This window comes from Rattus norvegicus, chromosome 19 (genome assembly GCF_036323735.1).
Source record: "Rattus norvegicus strain BN/NHsdMcwi chromosome 19, GRCr8, whole genome shotgun sequence".
Classification (NCBI taxonomy): domain Eukaryota; kingdom Metazoa; phylum Chordata; class Mammalia; order Rodentia; family Muridae; genus Rattus; species Rattus norvegicus.
Genome location: NC_086037.1, coordinates 16,464,702 through 16,485,402, shown reverse-complemented (window position 1 = coordinate 16,485,402; position 20,701 = coordinate 16,464,702). Strand labels below are relative to the sequence as shown.

The following is a 20,701-nucleotide window of genomic DNA, read 5'->3' as shown; positions in this document are numbered from 1 at the left end:
ATGATGCACATGCATGCTGCAATGTCCTCTTTACTTCCTGGGCATTGTGTCTACCGTTTTAAAAGGGGGTATTTTGTGCCTTTTGTGCCCTTACTAGTGTAGTGGAACCACACTGTGGTAAACTATTGCTGAACGGTGGAGAATTGGGAGGTTTTGACTTTGAATGAGTCATGTGTATCCTCTGTATACATCCACATGCAGTGCTATGCACAGTCATAGACATACCTTTCTCTTGGTCATAGAGCTTCAGTGAGGATCTTGCTATTGCACAGCTCTCATCAGTAGGAGATAAAAATTGTTCTTTTCTACAGCTTTTACCAGTTACTGAGATCAGTGTTTGTATGTTTAGCAAGTCCAACAAACATTTATTTACTATATTCTTTTATACTTCTAATTCACATTTTCAAAGTAACTAACCATTTGGAGTCTTTGTATTCGCAATTTTAATGTTTCTGTGGTGATGTCTGTTCCAGGGTCTTGGCCACTTTTGTATTGTTTGGAATATTGTCAAGCTGTAAGCTCTGTAGGTATTCTCAGGCAGAAATCCTACATTGCATACATGTTTTAAATTCATGTTTCATCTCTTAAATAGAGTCTTTTGAAGAGATTTTATTTGGTGAGGTCCAAGGGACCATTGCATTTCTTTACAACTTACACCTTTTCTGTCATTTTTAGGATATACTGTCTGGACTTGTCATAAAGGTGTTCTTTATAAAAATTTCAGCTTAAGGGCTTATATATTAGTAGAATTGGTTTTGAGTAAACTTTGTATGTAGCTCAAAGTATAAATTAAACTTTTAAATTGCACTTTATCTCCAAATTTTCTACCAGCATTTACTGAAAAGATCGTTTTATGAATTAAGCTCACATTTTGGTCCAAGCCAAATAAAGTATATCGTTGGCAAACATGTGAATGAAATCTATTTGGTGCCATTAGTTACAAAGGATATCAACATTAGAACGGTAGTGAACCAATGCTACTTATCTATTGAGAACGATAACACGTCTTTGATATTAGGTCTACCAGAGTGATATGTGGCAAATGCATGGAGCGTACACTGAGGAGGAAATTTCAAGAGAGTTGAATTACCTTAGAAATACTTTCAAACTTTCTTATACTGTTGCTATGTTCAGTCACTAAATTCAGGCAACTTCTCTAGGTGATTGCTGAAGATAAGAGAAATAAATTTTTACATGTAACTTAAAAAATGAAATTAAGAAGTAGCATCTTTGTGTTTTGATATTATAATTACATCATTTCATCTTCCTCCTTCCAAATCCATGCAGTGCCCTTGTTCTGTTTCAAACTAATGGCTTTTTTCTTTAGTTGCTTTTACATAGATTATATAAAATGATTTTTATATAAAACCTTATATGTATGGATGTATGTATCAGCATCATTCATAATTTGTAGAGTCTGGAAACACATAAGTGGCCTTTAATTGGTGGATGGAAAGCAACATTATATGTAATAACTAATGGTACCCGGAAAAAGATAGGAATACATAGGAACAAACTGTTGCTAAGAGGAATAATGATATGGAAAAACTCCGATATGTCCTGATAAACGAGAAAGCCAGGTTCAGGTTCATTGTATGGCGCCGTCGAAGTGACAGCTGGGAAAAGGAGAAGCAGAGCAACCAAAGCAGGTCTGTGACTTGTGGAGCTGAGTAACTGTGACTGAGTTCAAGTGCGAAGATGCTGCACAAGGGACCTCTCAGGGTCATGGGACAGCTTTGCACTTGGATCAGTCTATTTGTTAAGCACATGTATGGGAGTCATACAACTCCAGATGAGTCAAATCCCCCAAAATTATACACTTAACTTAGAAAACTGTGCTGTGGACACATTTTAAAAAATGGAGTCCATTTTTTTGAATGTCCCACAGTTCTGTTCAAGGCACACATCAGTTCTTAATCAGTAGGGGACTTTTACAGCAGTCTGCAGTGTGTACTGAATGCCCGGTCCTAACTCACTAATATTAGAAGTTAGGTCATCCCAAGTGTTAGCAAGGACTGCAAGAACATGAAACCCAGCAAAATTCTGCTCATGCAAAATTGAACTGCACACACAGTCTTCACAAAAAAAAAAAAAAAAAAAACCAACTTGCCACTCTTTAAGTTAACCCCACCCTGCCCTCTTCAGCACAAACAGACACTGATATTCATTTACCTGTTTAACAGGAAGGACTCAAATGACCAACTACAGGTGGACAGAAGGAGTATGTTGTGATATGTAGATGTACATACTTAGATGTACAAACAGAAAAGAAAACAAAACTCTTAAAGCTAGTGTTGTACATGAGAATATGGGAAGTGACATGATTCTGCTGAGTGAAGAAAGTCAGATGAAAGGGACCTCATCGGTCTGATGGTTCTCAGTTTGAGTAAATATAGAGTAGGCCACGGAAGGAGACTGAGACCTCTTAGGAAAGCAGATAAGATTTTGGAACTAAAGATGAAGTGGGTAAGGGTGATAGGAGTGGTTGGTATCAGACTGTATAATTTTTCACGGGTAAAATGTCAAAAATCCGTCCCATTGAAGACTGTAAATTGCGTGCAATTATTGTCTAATGTCTACCCCTCAGTAAAATTATAAAAGGAAGTATGGAGATATATTGAGTGAAAATATTAAACTTTTATTTTGGAAATTGCTATGCCTGCAAGTATTAAGGCTTGCACATAAATGTTGAATACTCAGTCGAGTGTTGCCCTGGAGGTTGTGGCTCAGTGGTAGAGCACTCACTCTGTGTGTGAGCCATTATTTCAGTCTCCAGAACGGCTAAATGAGTAAGTCACATCTCATTAGAATTTCATCAGACTGGTGTATAGAAACACATATCAATGTGCTCTGTTTAGTGATATTCTAGAGGAAAAAGAAGAAAAGAAACATTTTTAAAACGATGGAAAGCATTTAGTTTGAAGGGATATGTCTCTGTAAATTAATCAATACTATGGTTCCTATTTATTTTGTCTTTGTGTTCTTCCACCTAAGGTTACTAGAACTTGATCGGTTTTAGGCTAAAGATTGGTTTTTACTCTGTAGAGCCAGCTTGACTGATATCCTGTCATAGTAAACACAAAGGAAACCTGACAGCAGCTTTGCCCTATGCCGAGGGCTCTTTTATTAGGTTTCTAGGCTGATTTTTCCCTCTGCCATTTTGGGGAAATGTCCAGAGCCTTGCATCATCTTGAATTACAGTTGTTCTTAAATTAACCAACAAGAGGATTTGAATCATTTCCCTTAAAAGAGATCAGTTTATTTCAGAAATGTTTCCTGAATCTGAGGAGCTCTTTAACTATAAATGTTTGAGAGGAGCTAGAATTGGGAATCTATGTTGTGCTCCCGTATTAATACTCTACAGTGTAAGCACTTGTGTTTATTGATTTCACTCTGTAGATTCACTGATGTGCCATAACACGACCGAGGAACAGTTAACAGAGATCTGAGAGCTGTATAAAAGCCTCGGGTGGCAAACAGATTAGTCAGGCCTATGCCTTCCCTGAAGAGACACCTTTCCACCTATATTTTTAACACCATAATTCATAATGTAAGAGTGGTTAAATGTAACGACTGCTGAATATATTTGTCATAATCACGATTTGCTTAATTTGCACAAATAATTTCTTCTAATGGTAATTTATAATCTTTTTCTACTATGTAGAAAAAGAGTTCAGTTTTTAAAGGATACATATCTTACTAGACATATTTAGAAGTGCTCTTTGGGGAAGCTAGTTTTTAAATATCATCTGGTTATTTTTTCTATATAAGCCTTCTGTTCTTCAGTTACCTGACCCTCTGGCTGAGCTCGCCCTTACCCTTGCTTCAGCTCCTGCTCTCTCTCATTCAGGCAGGCAAAACTTCTTGTCCTAAATTACATTTGTGTGTGTCCTCGGTTAGCTTTCAATCTGGGAGGTATAATTATATTAAAGAACATCGCAGCCCTATAATTCATAAAGTTTTCATGGGAGTTGCTTTAAAGTGTCTCAAAGCAATGGCCATGAAAATAAAATCACTTTATTGTGTGATTATAAGGTTTCTTTCTAATTAGTTCAGGCCATGGGGAATGAGCATAGATCGTAAGGACTACTTGCATGGATTCATTTACAGTATTTCACACAATGAATTCTACATACTGTTATAACATACAGGTTATTTAGATTATACGATCAGCACTGAATGAATCCCTCTTTCTTGAGCCTGCCACTCTTTTGTGACCCATTTAAGAAGTATGTATTGGGGAAAAGTGAAGGGGTAGGAAGGGGAAATGCAGTGTGGTTATGGGTCAAAATACATTGTATACGTGGATTAAAGTTCTCTAAGTGATAATAAAATATACCCCCAAAACAAAATTTTAAAAGGATCTTTTTATAATATTCACCTTGTTTTGGTGTCTTTAGGCAAAAACTGACATTTATTTATTTACTTTAAATTTTTTTATTAGATATATTTCCTTACATACATTTCAAATCTTAATCCCCTTCCCGGTTTCCTGTCCATAAGCCCCCATTCCCTCCCCTTCCCCTCCCCCATACGGGTATTCCCCCATACAGCTCCCTTACTACCCCCCCATATTCCCCTGCACTAGGGGTTCAACCTTGGCAGGACCAAGGGCTTCCTCTTCCACTGGTGCCCCAACAAGGCTATTCTCTGCTACATATGCAGTTGGAGCCCTGGGTCAGTCCATGTATAGTCTTTCAGTAGTGGTTTAGTCCCTGGGAGCTCTGGTTGGTTGGCATTGTTGTTCTTATGGGGTTGCAAGCCCATTCAACTCTTTCAATCCTCCCTCTAATTCCCCCCAAGGGGGTCCTTTTCTCAGTTCGGTGGTTTGCTGCTAGCATTGACCTCTGTATTGGACATGCTCTGGATGTGTCTCTCAGAGAGATCTATATCCGGTTCCTGTCAGCATGCACTTCTTAGGTTCATCAATCTTATCTAGTTTTGGTGGCTGTATATATATGGGCCACATGTGGGGCAGGCTCTGAATGGCCATTCCTTGAGTCGCTGCTCTAAACTTTGCTTCCATATACCCTCCTATGGATATTTTTTCCCCTTTTAAGAAGGAGTGGGAGCATTTGCATTTTGGTCATCCTTCTTCTTGAGCTTCCTGTGGTCTGTGGATTGCATCTTGGGTAAAAATTTGACATTTATTAAACATAGGAATTTATTCCATTTTTAAACACAGTCATCTCTTGACAGTCAAGTTTGGTGTTTAGTGATCTTTCCTCAGAGTTTTCTATTTAACTCCATAAGTACCGAATCTCTCTTTTTCTTATACTCTTTAAGTATCCATAAATTAGAGCTTCGTATAGATCATTAAAACTCTTGTAAAATATGTCATTTCAAGTAACCCTCAGAAACCCCCACTCCCACTCCTCAGTGTGTTTTAGGTTTTTCACTCTGAATGCTTTGCATATTTTTCATGTTTTACATGTGATTGAGTTTGGAATAAGATTATTAATACAGTTCTGATTTAAAGTAATTTTAGGTTCTACCAATTTCCTTTATAATTTTGAACCATGTAGATGATTCTAAATGCACATCTCAACACTTATTTGGATTTCTATCCTTGATTTTATAATTCTGTAAAGTTTCTATGTGACAATATAATTTCTGCATTTTCTTTTATCTTTTAATTTTGGTATCCTGACTCTTGTCCTGGTTTCAGTCAGTCTCCCAAAATATATACATTTATTATTCTTGCCAAAACTAAGATGAATTTTGAGAACATTCTTTGAAGTCATCTAAAGTATTATTGTAAAATTAAAAAAATGATTTTAAAGGACAAATTGTATAAATATAAGTCATTTATTTCTGATTAAGTATAAAAACGACCTATTAAAATTAAGAAGCATTTAAATATATGGTTAGCTGAATGTCATCCTATATAATACCTACTTGACTGGAGGTGAATAATATAGTCACTAAAAAATGCGTTTTAGACTACGTCAGCCTTAACATGCTGTTTGTGCATCCACTAATTTATGTTCTCTATCAAGCGTATGCTCCCATAGGCTCCACTGTTACGTTTTCTACTTTCTGATTTACTCTCCATAGTGAGGTATGAATATCTTTTCACCTTAGGTACAATTGCTGATGAGAAAAGTGTGTGTTTGCACTCAGTTGTTAACCCCCTTAGTCCTTGGTGTCCTCCCAGATAGCACAGCTGCGAGCCCTTTGGAAGCAAACTCTGCTGCCCCCAGCTAAACTGTCCATGTGTGCTCAAGCTTTTAAAAATTCTTAAGAGTAATTATTTTCCTCAGTTAGGTAAATAAATATATTCTGTGTTAATCCCCCCCCTGCCTTTTTGCTTTTTTTTTGTTTTTTCGGAGCTGGGGACTGAACCCAGTGCCCTGAGCTTGCTAGGCAAGCGCTCTACCACTGAGCTAAATCCCCAACCCCTTTTTTGCTTTTTTTTAAACCTTGGATATTAATGATAATATCCTACCCTCATCAAATCAAACTAAACGAGTGGCATTACTCAAAAAGGAAAGCCAAGCTTTATCAGGTTTGCGAGATAAAGGTCGTATGAGCCGCAGAGGATGACTGGTTTGCCTCTCACTACTTCACCGCTCAACTTTTAAAATGGACATTGAAGGATGACTTATTGTGAATCCTGCGTCTTTAATAACCGTGAACTGTCTGCTATGTGGTTGGCAGTGACGTTTGCACAGTCATTTTATCTCGGTTGCCACTCTAGTCCAAAGCTCTGTCAAGAGTTTTGCACATGCGGGCCGAGCCTCAGTCCTGTTAGTGATGCAAGGTCAGACAGAATGCGCCTGTAGAAAGAACTTCACAAAAAACCTGGACCGACATCCAGAAATTATAAAAATGATGCCAGGCTTCCAATATCCAACATGAAAACACGAAGTCCGCTGTCCACTCTGTAAGAGAAAGTTATTCTTACGGTGCTCAGCGTCTCTGAGAAATCTGCATTTGACATTCTATTTGGTTTGGAAGAAGAACCCATGAGAAACTTCTGAGTATTCATGACTTTGTGAGGTCCTCTCATACTGCACGGAGAATGGCTTTGTTACCAACAGTTACAGTAGAAATGACAGTGTATCACTTCTGAGCTAAAACCTAAACCATGTTCTAGCTTCGGCTTTACTCTCTCTTGGAAAATTGCTCTGAGTAAAACACAGTTGCCCACTAGTGAGGCCACTCCAGCATCCCTGTTGAAGATGGATTGAGCTCTGATTATAGGCCATTAGACAGTGCAGTCTATAGTCAGTTCCTAGTCTATGTCTCCCAGTCCTCTGGAACTGGAAGCTCCAGTCCAAGCACGGTAGTAATGTCCTGAGACCCTACAGTGCAGCTGACAACCACTCTAGGTCTCCATTTCCTAGGAACCATGTGAGGTAAATGTATATTTAAGGTTCTACCTTAGGTAATTGGTTGTGAGGCAGCTGATAGTGGTATGGCGAAAGTCAGTGAACGGATCATTGATAAATGGTGAGATGAATTTTAAACTGGTTCTGGTGTGGTTTGACTATAGCAATCAAGATTGTTTAAAGGGGGTTAAGAATAGATTCTGGCATTACCAGAAGCCTGTGACCAGAGTTGTAGGAAGTTATCGTTTTATGAAAAAAATTTTTTTTGTTTCTATTCCTGCATGACTTTTCTACCACTGGAGGACAGGAGGTGGGTTTTCTTTTTTGTTTTGTTTTTCTTTTTTGACAGAAACTTTAATGTAACCAGATAAATTGGTAACATAATGTATGGTGTTAGGCATACCTTTTAGGATGTACATATCTTTAGTCAATTCAGTCACTTAAAATATTAATTAGTGGGTATATTTATAGTCATAAATATATGTGGCTACAGATACAAATATATTAGAGATGTTTAGGTAAAATCAAATTCTTCATATAATTTGGGCTGCCCCTATGTGAAAGGGTATTTTATGTAATAAATTTGGGTTTTTAAGACTCCAATAAAAAGGTTGAGGTTTTATTAAAATATCTCTGCCAGTCACAAAAGACCTTAGAAAAAGTGATGTAGAGACCCAGGAGAGAGCCTATTTCAAAGTCTAGTTACTTACTTTAGCTAATGAAGTACATTCCTGTTCAAGACAGGTTTCTCTGGAAGGAATGGTTCCCTGATCTATTAGAGATAGATATTATGTAACAAATATTTTGTTTTTTCTTAATTTCACTAAGTAAAATGTATAGGCAATCCATTAAGATGAACACCCTACACACATAATTTCACATACATGAAAGTATATCTATAAAAAATTATGATTTCTGGTGTATGTATATAGCACATAATCAATGATGAAAATAAAATATAAAATAAATATCGCTTACAAGTAAATTATTTATAATTTCCATATAGTAAATATCCATGGAAATTATAGGTAGATAGTATTGATTCTGGTACCTGAGCAACTAATAAAATGTGGCCTGTGAAAATATGAACTTTAATTGTATAAATGCTAATGTGCTAATGTTCTAGAATATACAACGAGATACTGATATTCTGAGACAGTACATATGAGACAGCCTAAGCCTGGCAACTACAGATACAGAGTATCAAAGGCACTGTACATTTGATCACATACCCTATAGACTATTGCTTTGGAAGTTTCTAATTTTCAAAGGAGTGGGCAATTCTTAATAGAGCTCTTAATAAGAGGATGTATAGATTTTGTTGTTGTTTGTTTGACATTGTCCTTGTGTCCAGGAATACTTAGTATCTATTAGAAAATGTCAAATAAAGCATTTTTGTCTGAGCATAGAAATTAACTGAGATGAGTGCCCAAGTGCTTACTCACAGGGTTTTCTCACATAGGATGGAGTAGAACATTTGAAATTTGTTTAGTATAGATGTTTCTAGTCATATAATGACATTTTATCTATTAAAGGAAAATTGTACCCTACATCTCTACCCCAGAAAGACATTTGAGGCACTCAATTATGACCGCAAATACAACATATTCGAAGTTTCAACATCGACAGAGACATATCCCTGAGCAATCACAGCACCTAAAATAAACATGTACATAAACACATAAATACACAGTGGAAAATCTTAGCATTAAGTTTAGTACACATAAAAGTACATGTTCACAATATCCTTAAACCAAATATTATAACTTGAGCTTTTGAATTGTGAAGACTTATCGTGACAGTTAATTTTAGTTGTCAACTTGGCTTAGCTAAGGAACGCTAAGGTAGTTGATGAGATATTTCTGAATGAGTTTGTTACAGACTTTACAGTAGATATTGGTATTTGAGACAGTGGACTAAGTAAGAAAAGCCTTTTTCACCAATGTAGTGAGCATTGAGTAGTCTGTCTAAAGCCGGAACACGACAAAGGGGTGGATGGAAGGCACACTACCTTGCTGTTTGAAGCGGGACATATTGTCTTCTCCCTTTGGCAATAGTGTTCTTCATTCTGTGTCTCTGGATTAGACAGGCACTCACATCATCAGCCACATAGCCCTTGAGCCTTTGACTCATATTAAAGCTTACACCACTGACCCATCGAGTATGGACTCATCAACTGGCTCCTCCGGACCGTCACCCTGAAGATCTGAGACTGCCCAGCCTCATAGCAGATCCTTCACGGTCTCCATCTCTCACCCTTCCTCTCAAGTCTACCTCTGTCTCTCTTCAACCCATCATCCCTCCCTGCCTTTTATATTGTTTCTGTACCTCTTGAAAGCATTTGCTAACTCAGTTGACATGAATATAAAAGTGATAAAGTTAACTCTTTTCATTTCCTAAGTTTGCATGACTCAGGGTCGTGTGCTTTAAGTACATTTTTTTTTATTTCACTTTCTCTTTAGTATACACATGATAGAAGCTGTAATAAACGTCATTCTGATGAGGATGATACCATATCACATTGAAGCTAAATCGCTTTGGATCATGGAGTTACTGGGCATACAAGAAGATGTCAGTTAAGCTATTTGACTTTAGACCAAGTTTTTTTTTTTTTTTTTTTTTTTTTTTTTTTTTTTTTTTGCTTTGCAAGATGTGCTTTTATTTTTCTTTAAGTTATCTTGGCAAAGACCAGAGAGAATAATTAATTTAATGGTAGTGAAAATCTTAAATCAGCAAAACAGTAATAGAGAAATCCAAAATGGTATTGATTGAAATTTTTGTAATTTTTTTTTTTACATTTTTTTTTATTACCTTGAGTATTTCTTATATACATTTCAAGTGTTATTCCCTTTCCCGGTTTCCGGGCAAAATCCTCCTCCCCCCTCCCCTTCCTTATGGGTGTTCCCCTCCCAACCCTCCCCCCATTGCCGCCCTCCCCCCATAGTCTAGTTCACTGGGGTTCAGTCTTAGCAGGACCCAGGGCTTCCCCTTCCACTGGTGCTCTTACTAGGATATTCATTGCTACCTATGAGGTCAGAGTCCAGGGTCAGTCCATGTATAGTCTTTAGGTAGTGGCTTAGTCCCTGGAAGCTCTGGTTGCTTGACATTGTTGTACTTTTGGGGTCTCGAGCCCCTTCAAGCTCTTCCAGTTCTTTCTCTGATTCCTTCAACGGGGGACCTATTCTCAGTTCAGTGGTTTGCTGCTGGCATTCGCCTGTGTATTTGCTGTATTCTGGCTGTGTCTCTCAGGAGCGATCTACATCCGGCTCCTGTCGGTCTGCACTTCTTTGCTTCATCCATCTTGTCTAATTGGGTGGCTGTATATGTATGGGCCACGTGTGGGGCAGGCTCTGATTGGGTGTTCCTTCAGTCTCTGTTTTAATTTTTGCCTCTCCCTTCCCTGCCAAGGGTATTCTTTTTCCTCATTTAAAGAAGGAGTGAAGCATTCACATTTTGATCATCCGTCTTGAGTTTCCTTTGTTCTAGGGATCTAGGGTAATTCAAGCATTTGGGCTAATAGCCACTTATCAATGAGTGCATACCATGTATGTCTTTCTGTGATTGGGTTAGCTCACTCAGGATGATATTTTCCAGTTCCAACCATTTGCCTACGAATTTCATAAACTCGTTGTTTTTGATAGCTGAGTAATATTCCATTGTGTAGATGTACCACATTTTCTGTATCCATTCCTCTGTTGAAGGGCATCTCGGTTCTTTCCATTTTCTGGCTATTATAAATAAGGCTGCGATGAACATAGTGGAGCACGTGTCTCTTTTATATGTTGAGGCATCTTTTGGGTATATGCCCAAGAGAGGTATAGCTGGATCCTCAGGCAGTTCAATGTCCAATTTTCTGAGGAACCTCCAGACTGATTTCCAGAATGGTTTTACCAGTCTGCAATCCCACCAACAATGGAGGAGTGTTCCTCTTTCTCCACATCCTCGCCAGCATCTGCTGTCACCTGAGTTTTTGATCTTAGCCATTCTCACTGGTGTGAGGTGAAATCTCAGGGTTGTTTTGATTTGCATTTCCCTTATGACTAAAGATGTTGAACATTTCTTTAGGTGTTTCTCAGCCATTCGGCATTCCTCAGCTGTGAATTCTTTGTTTAGCTCTGAACCCCATTTTTTAATAGGGTTATTTGTTTCCCTGCGGTCTAACTTCTTGAGTTCTTTGTATATTTTGGATATAAGGCCTCTATCTGTTGTAGGATTTGTAAAGATCTTTTCCCAATCTGTTGGTTGCCGTTTTGTCCTAACCACCGTGTCCTTTGCCTTACAGAAGCTTTGCAGTTTTATGAGATCCCATTTGTCGATTCTTGATCTTAGAGCATAAGCCATTGGTGTTTTGTTCAGGAAATTTTTTCCAGTGCCCATGTGTTCCAGATGCTTCCCTAGTTTTTCTTCTATTAGTTTGAGTGTGTCTGGTTTGATGTGGAGGTCCTTGATCCACTTGGACTTAAGCTTTGTACAGGGTGATAAGCATGGATCGATCTGCATTCTTCTACATGTTGCCCTCCAGTTGAACCAGCACCATTTGCTGAAAATGCTATCTTTTTTCCATTGGATGGTTTTGGCTCCTTTGTCAAAAATCAAGTGACCATAGGTGTGTGGGTTCATTTCTGGGTCTTCAATTCTATTCCATTGGTCTATCTGTCTGTCTCTGTACCAATACCATGCAGTTTTTATCACTATTGCTCTGTAATACTGCTTGAGTTCAGGGATAGTGATTCCCCCTGAAGTCCTTTTATTGTTGAGGATAGCTTTAGCTATCCTGGGTTTTTTGTTATTCCAGATGAATTTGCAAATTGTTCTGTCTAACTCTTTGAAGAATTGGATTGGTATTTTGATGGGGATTGCATTGAATCTGTAGATTGCTTTTGGTAAAATGGCCATTTTTACTATATTAATCCTGCCAATCCATGAGCATGGGAGATCTTTCCATCTTCTGAGGTCTTCTTCAATTTCTTTCCTCAGTGTCTTGAAGTTCTTATTGTACAGATCTTTTACTTGCTTGGTTAAAGTCACACCGAGGTACTTTATATTATTTGGGTCTATTATGAAGGGTGTCGTTTCCCTAATTTCTTTCTCGGCTTGTTTCTCTTTTGTATAGAGGAAGGCAACTGATTTATTTGAGTTAATTTTATACCCAGCCACTTTGCTGAAGTTGTTTATCAGCTTTAGTAGTTCTCTGGTGGAACTTTTGGGATCACTTAAATATACTATCATGTCATCTGCAAATAGTGATATTTTGACTTCTTCTTTTCCGATCTGTATCCCCTTGATCTCCTTTTGTTGTCTGATTGCTCTGGCTAGAACTTCAAGAACTATATTGAATAAGTAGGGAGAGAGTGGGCAGCCTTGTCTAGTCCCTGATTTTAGTGGTATTGCTTCAAGTTTCTCTCCATTTAGTTTAATGTTAGCAACTGGTTTGCTGTATATGGCTTTTACTATGTTTAGGTATGGTCCTTGAATTCCTATTCTTTCCAGGACTTTTATCATGAAGGGGTGTTGAATTTTGTCAAATGCTTTCTCAGCATCTAATGAAATGATCATGTGGTTTTGTTCTTTCAGTTTGTTTATATGATGGATCACGTTGATGGTTTTCCGTATATTAAACCATCCCTGCATGCCTGGGATGAAGCCTACTTGATCATGGTGGATGATTGTTTTAATGTGCTCTTGAATTCGGTTTGCCAGAATTTTATTGAGTATTTTTGCGTCGATATTCATAAGGGAAATTGGTCTGAAGTTCTCTTTCTTTGTTGTGTCTTTGTGTGGTTTAGGTATAAGAGTAATTGTGGCTTCGTAGAAGGAATTCGGTAGTGATCCATCTGTTTCAATTTTGTGGAATAGTTTGGATAATATTGGTATGAGGTCTTCTATGAAGGTTTGATAGAATTCTGCACTAAACCCGTCTGGACCTGGGCTCTTTTTGGTTGGAAGACCTTTAATGACTGCTTCTATTTCCTTAGGAGTTATGGGGTTGTTTAACTGGTTTATCTGTTCCTGATTTAACTTCGATACCTGGTATCTGTCTAGGAAATTGTCCATTTCCTGAAGATTTTCAAATTTTGTTGAATATAGGTTTTTATAGTAAGATCTGATGATTTTTTGAATTTCTTCTGAATCTGTAGTTATGTCTCCCTTTTCATTTCTAATTTTGTTAATTTGGACGCACTCTCTGTGTCCTCTCGTTAGTCTGGCTAAGGGTTTATCTATCTTGTTGATTTTCTCAAAGAACCAACTTTTGGTTCTGTTGATTCTTTCTATGGTCCTTTTTGTTTCTACTTGGTTGATTTCAGCTCTGAGTTTGATTATTTCCTGCCTTCTACTCCTCCTGGGTGTATTTGCTTCTTTTTGTTCTAGAGCTTTTAGGTGTGCTGTCAAGCTGCTGACATATGCTCTTTCCTGTTTCTTTCTGCAGGCACTCAGCGCTATGAGTTTTCCTCTTAGCACAGCTTTCAATGTGTCCCATAAGTTTGGGTATGTTGTATCTTCATTTTCATTAAATTCTAAAAAGTTTTTAATTTCTTTCTTTATTTCTTCCTTGACCAGGTTATCATTGAGTAGAGCATTGTTCAATTTCCACGTATACGTGGGCATTCTTCCCTTATTGTTATTGAAGACCAGTTTTAGGCCGTGGTGGTCCGATAGCACGCATGGGATTATCTCTATCTTTCTGTACCTGTTGAGGCCCGTTTTTTGACCAATTATATGGTCAATTTTGGAGAAAGTACCATGAGGAGCTGAGAAGAAGGTATATCCTTTTGCTTTAGGATAGAATGTTCTATAAATATCCGTTAAGTCCATTTGGCTCATGACTTCTCTTAGTCTGTCGACATCACTGTTTAATTTCTGTTTCCATGATCTGTCCATTGATGAGAGTGGGGTGTTGAAGTCTCCCACTATTATTGTGTGAGGTGCAATGTGTGTTTTGAGCTTTAGTAAGGTTTCTTTTACGTATGTAGGTGCCCTTGTATTTGGGGCATAGATATTTAGGATTGAGAGTTCATCTTGGTGGATTTTTCCTTTGATGAATGTGAAGTGTCCTTCCTTATCTTTTTTGATGACTTTTAGTTGAAAATTGATTTTATTTGATATTAGAATGGCTACTCCAGCTTGCTTCTTCTGACCATTTGCTTGGAAAGTTGTTTTTCAGCCTTTCACTCTGAGGTAGTGTCTGTCTGTTTTAACACTTTAAATATCAAAACTTTGGAAATTTATTTTAGCTGAAATGTTCTTAAATCACCAAGAAAATACTAAACTATGATGCCTTTACATATTTAGAATTTAGTGAAGTGACTACATGTAATTGTGGACACTTGAATCTTAGTCTCAGGAGACAGGGGCAGAAGGATTAGGGTGTCAGGACTAGCCTGAGCTACATAGCAAGATCCTGTCTTAGGCTGAGACTGTACATGGCTCATGGAACGTGCTTGGCAGCTGCTTCGATCTCTAGCTGTAGAAATAGTGGGCGGTGTGGTATGATGGTCTATCTCAGCACAATATATGAAGCATTGACCTAGTAGGTTAAGCATTATTCCACAATCATTTTTTATTCAAGTAATTTTGATTGCTTTCCCTAAATGTCTTCTGAGATCACTGTACCACCTGGCTATAATGTGAATGCAATATCAAGGCAGACTAAAGAAATTTTGTAAAAACTTTAAAATAGAAAATATGACTAGGAGGCGAATTCTGTATCATAGGTGCTTCTCTTAGTTTTTGGCTTAGTTTCTTCAGAAGTTTTACTTAACTACAGAATAATGAAGATCTGAAAAGGCTGTTGCACAATATTTGCCCAGTTCTCTATCGTTATTCTTATAGAAAGCTACTCAACCGACATTAGGAACGTATTTTAATTAAGCATCCTGAGACACAGAGGCTATGTGGCTTGTATAAGATTCTGCCTTTAATTGTAACTTGAGTCAATGCCTCAATTTCGCCTACGTTAGCCCCATTACTCTCATCCCATGGTTCTGCCGATGTAAAAGTGATTTAACTGGCCCAAGTCTATGTAGCACTTCTTTATGTATAAGCTTTGGGTTTATTTTTTTGTTTTGATAAAAGATAAATGAGAGTGGCTGTTTTTGTCCTTTGCATATTCCCTGAAGCAAAAATTGCAAGAAATTCTCTTCTTCTGTCTTGGGAAATGGAGTGGCGGCAAAGGCTGGAGCATTTTACCACTGCAAAATCTCTCACTGTCTGTGGGCACACTAGATTTCAATTTGGGGAAATCCCTCAACATGAATTATTTTTGCCCCTCAAAATTTACTGTGCATATCTATTTTAATTTCATTTCTTCCACTTTCCAACTATTCATGTTACAAGAGGAAAATGGTATTTTCTCTTGGAATCTCATGTGAAGCAAAACCCGATTCTTATCACATGTAAGCTTTAAGTAGAAACCATTTCATATTGCTAGAAGAGAATGCTTATTGCCCCTTTCCACAAGACTGCGGCATAATGAAGTAAAAATGTTTTCACAATACTTTGGAATCTTTGTAATTGTCCTCTGTATTATTTGGCTATCAGTTAAACTTGAACGTTTGATAATTGCAGGGAGCTGACAAGACTTTCTATTACAGGGATGTCATTTAATCTCAGCTCAAATATAGTTTGCCTGAACCCTGTTCTGATTACATAATAGTAGAATAAATTAAGCTATTAAGTGAGCTTACCCGGAGGTCGTAGAATATTTTAAATGTATTTAAAAATAACAGTGATTTAAACAAGTTGGTAAATCCTATATTAAAACCATACCTGTTTTTTCTCCTTAAAGCCTTTAAAATTTAGACCATAGATATTTAGATATCTACATCCATATTTAGTGGTAAAATTCACACAATAAATAAGGAATATTTGGATCTTATTGTGTACTTATAATGTAAAGATAGGAATGAATTTTTAAGAATGTAGGCTCTCCCAGGTTTCATTTTGCATGCCAACACCTGGATACTGGAATTTTTGAATGAATCAACTGTCAGCTGCTCCTACAAGCACAGTTTTTATTTGAAAATGTAAGCCTGCTTTGTTTTTTTCTTTGTGACTGTGTAAAAATAATAAATGTCCTCCAACAACTGTAACTTTATATATGAGTGGGAAAGGCTCATTGACCATTTCAGGATATGCTTTGAAGCATTCCTATCACTGTCACATACTCTCTAATTTTAAAGATACGGTCTGCATTCTATTTTTAGATCTATGAAATACAACTGCCCAATCTTAGCCTAATTAGGTGGAAATGTAAAATCTTTACTCACTTAATATTCATTCCAAAAATATCAAGAAGTATGTATGTAGACTGTGGCTGGTACAACAGGAACCTGTAACCCATTTAGAGACGTGAAAGATTCAAGAAAGGTCGACAAGAGAGTAAATGATTTTTTTTCTAGCCTATGGGTAAATTGACTTCCAGGATGCCTGACCTAAAACAAATGTAAAATGTGCACTATTCTGGGCATAATTGAACTATTCTTCATTATTTTTCATGTTATCTTACCTCCAACAATCTATGTAGCAGGTATCTACTCACATTTTAAGGCAGAGGGAAAAGTATGGAGGAGATGATGGGAGGAGAATTTTTTTTTAATCTTTATTAACGTGAGTATTTCTTATTTACATTTCGATTATTTTTCCCTCTCCCGGTTTCCGGGCCAACATCCCCCAACTCCTCCCCCTCCCCTTCTTTATGGGTGTTCCCTCCCCATCCTCCCCCCATTGCCGCCCTCCCCCCAACAATCACGTTCACTGGTGGTTCAGTCTTGGCAGGACCAAGGGCTTCCCCTTCCACTGGTGCTCTTACTAGGATATTCATTGCTACCTATGAGGTCAGTCCAGGGTCAGTCCATGTATAGTCTTTAGGTAGTGGCTTAGTCCCTGGAAGCTCTGGTTGCTTGGCATTGCTGTTCATATGGGGTCTCGAGCCCCTTCAAGCTCTTCCAGTCCTTTCTCTGATTCCTTCAACGGGGGTCCCGTTCCCAGTTCAGTGGTTTGCTGCTGGCATTTGCCTCTGTATTTGCTGTATTCTGGCTGTGTCTCTCAGGAGCGATCTACATCCGGTTCCTGTCAGCCTGCACTTCTTTGCTTCATCCATCTTATCTAATTGGGTGGCTGTATATGTATGGGCCACAAGTGGGGCAGGCTCTGAATGGGTGTTCCTTCTGCCTCTGTTCTAAACTTTGCCTCCATATTCCCTGCCAAGGGTATTCTTGTTGAGGGGAGGAGAATTTTACAGCAGACACAGGCACGGCATGTGCATTGTCATAGGTATACTCTGAGGCCACGCTATTTATGTCTACCATTTAAAATGTCATTACCTAGTGTACAGCCTACAGGTTTTAGTAGTAGCTCAGTCGTTTTACAGGTAGAACAATCGCTCCTTCTGAATGACCACTGCTATGAAGAAGCTGCAAATTACAGCCTCAGTTTTTGGTCTTAACTCAGGGTAACTGCAGTTCTTTAGCATCAAACACAACCAACACCTGTAGACCCCTTCCATAGATAATATATTTTGGGTTGAAAATTATAACTCACCGGACCCAACTAGAAAATCCTATGATAGGTGTCTTAACTGCCTTTGTTTAGGTGGTCTTATAACCCAGTGTGTCAGGTAACTCATTATAAAATGACCAGAACATGGTTTCTTGTATGGGGGATAATTTCTGGATATATCAAATAGGCATATATGTTTTTTATTGAGTTTTGGTTATGATGATTTTTGAGTTTTGGAAGGGAAGATAAGTTAGTTTTAAAAGCTAACATCAATATAACTTTGTGATGTTTACCAATTTTCTTAAGAAAAAATTATTAATTACTCCTTATGAATGCTTTTGAGTAAAAATAAAAATAAAAAAGAATGTAGTATTGATGTGGGGTCCTATGTCCATTCTGCCACAGGTCTAGGGCTCCTCGGGAAGGCACGACACAGGAAGTTTGACCATGCTTACCCCACTCTCCCCAGGGCAGGTTTTGGGCTGTGGAAAGCCATGGGACACCGCTCTGGGGGTGGGGAAGCGCCATGTGAGGTGCCACTGAGAAGGTGTGGAAGAGTTGAGAATGGAATGGGAGCCCACGGGCTGGATCTAGTCCAGGGCTGAAGGGAAAAGAAGGGAAGCTCTGGCTGGTCCTGTGTGTGTGTGTTGGTGTGTGTGTGTGTGTGTGTGTGTGTGTGTGTGTGTGTGTGTGTGTGTGGTGTACTTGGCTGGGCGGGGGCAGCTGGGAGTACAGGGAGGCTTTCTTGGGAGATTAGACAGTAGCTCTGTAGGCCAAGGCCTTCTCTATGGCTCCCCACAGAGGATCTCAATGATCCTCTGTGGTTTTAAAGCATTTATTGTTAATGGCGGAAAGTGGATGAGTAAAACTGTACCCCACTTCTCAGAGTGGGCCTGAGATTAAATACCTTTTGCAGGGAGGGGTGTCTGGGAAGAAAAGTTCATTGACTAAGCCTCCAGGCTTTTAGGTACCTCATTATAATGGAGATCTGTTTTGAGCCTACTGACCTGTCCTCATGTCCTCTATCTGTGAAGGGGAATGGGGCATTGCCCTTATGTGACTGATGGCCACGCATCTATGCAGGGCTAAGAGCCTACGGTCCCTTCAGGGTCACTGGGGTCTCAAGCCTCCTCAATTGGGAACCAGGGTGCCTTTCACGGTCCTACAAAAGAATCTACTCATTTACTCAACCAATATTTATTGATTACTACAGCATAGCAACAAAGTGACCACCAGGAGACAGCCACTCAAAATGATTTGTGTTTTCTTACGCTTTTCTTTTTAAATATAATTATCGTCAGATATAGATTTTAAAATCAGTTTTTCTGATTGTAAAATAATACATGGTCATTGTGAAATATCTAAAACTTAAAATTACAAATAAGTAACATTATAAAAAGTATTCAAATATCTACATTTTAGAATTCTTGTTGTCTTAGCGTATTTCATGTTATACAATGGACTCATTCCTCACACATATGCACATACATACATGCATGCATACATACATAACATGTCTAATTATACTGCTTGCTATCATAGTTGATCTAGGAAAATTTATAGCTAGATGGACAATGTTAATGAAACAATGGACAGATCCTGTTTTCTTTAATAAGGCTTAGTGGTGTTTCATGATTGAATGGTTGAGCCCTTTGGTAATTCAGTGAGACTCTAACAAATTCAGAAGAGTATTACTCACAGTCTTCTCCCAGGAAAATGGCTAAATTGCCTCTCTGCACTCCCCTGGTTTTGTTCAAGGAAACATTTTAGAAATTCTCAGCACTGGTTCCAGCTATACAAATATTTTGACTATTTAAGGAAGCTCTAGAAGATAAGACTAATGTTTAGTTTCTATTTCTTCTATATCCATACGTCATATGTGAAAAATAAAGTAAATATGGAAATCAGGAATGATTTCGTAGCGTTTGTTGCTTGACCCTGAACTGACAAGCATGGGAGAGCTTAGCAGGAAGGGCAAGGTACCACAGAGTGAACAGTTGAATGAATGAAGGAATGAATGAATGAATGAACGAACGAAGTGTTTTCCACATAGAATGGGGAACTCTTGATCACACACTTTTAACATTAATTTTCAGATTTGAATGTAGTGCGTCTTATCTACCAATACATGGTGCTCCAATCAAAATTAACTATGCTTCTTATTTAGTCTTATTAGAAGATCATTAAATCCCAATGGAGCAAAATAAGGTGACATCTAGAAATAGTTTTTTTTTGGGAGGGGGGACTAGTCTCTGCCAGTCCACTGGCATATAAGCCATTGGTCTGACTGATATATCAAAGCCCATGTGCCAGGGAGAGATCTCCACAAAGTACCTACTGGGGAGAGTCAGTACTACCTTAAGAATCACCAGGTTGATTCTGGAAATCAGTCTGGAGAATCCTCAGAAAATTGGACATTGAACTACCTGAGGATCCAGCTATACCTCTCTTGGGCATATACCCAAAAGATGCCCCAACATATAAAAAAGACACGTGCTCCACTATGTTCATTGCAGCCTTATTTATAATAGCCAGAAGCTGGAAAGAACCCAGATGCCCTTCAACAGAGGAATGGACACAGAAAATGTGGTACATCTACACAATGGAATATTACTCAGCTATCAAAAACAACGGCTTTATGAAATTCGTAGGCAAATGGATGGAACTGGAAAACATCATCCTGAGTGAGCTAACCCAATCACAGAAAGACATACATGGTATGCACTCATTGATAAGTAGCTATTAGCCCAAATGCTTGAATTACCCTAGATGCCTAGAGCAAATGAAACTCAAGACGGATGATCAAAATGTGAATGCTTCACTCCTTCTTTAAAAGGGGAACAAGAATACCCTTGGCAGGGAAGGGAGAG

At 38.3% G+C, this 20,701-nt stretch overlaps 1 protein-coding gene across 7 annotated transcripts in view; it reads left to right on the top strand.

Annotated features, from left to right (window-relative positions):
* Positions 1 to 20,701, top strand: part of LOC134483165 (IQ domain-containing protein M-like) — a 249,989-nt gene that overhangs the window by 194,978 nt on the left and 34,310 nt on the right. The window lies entirely within an intron of this gene.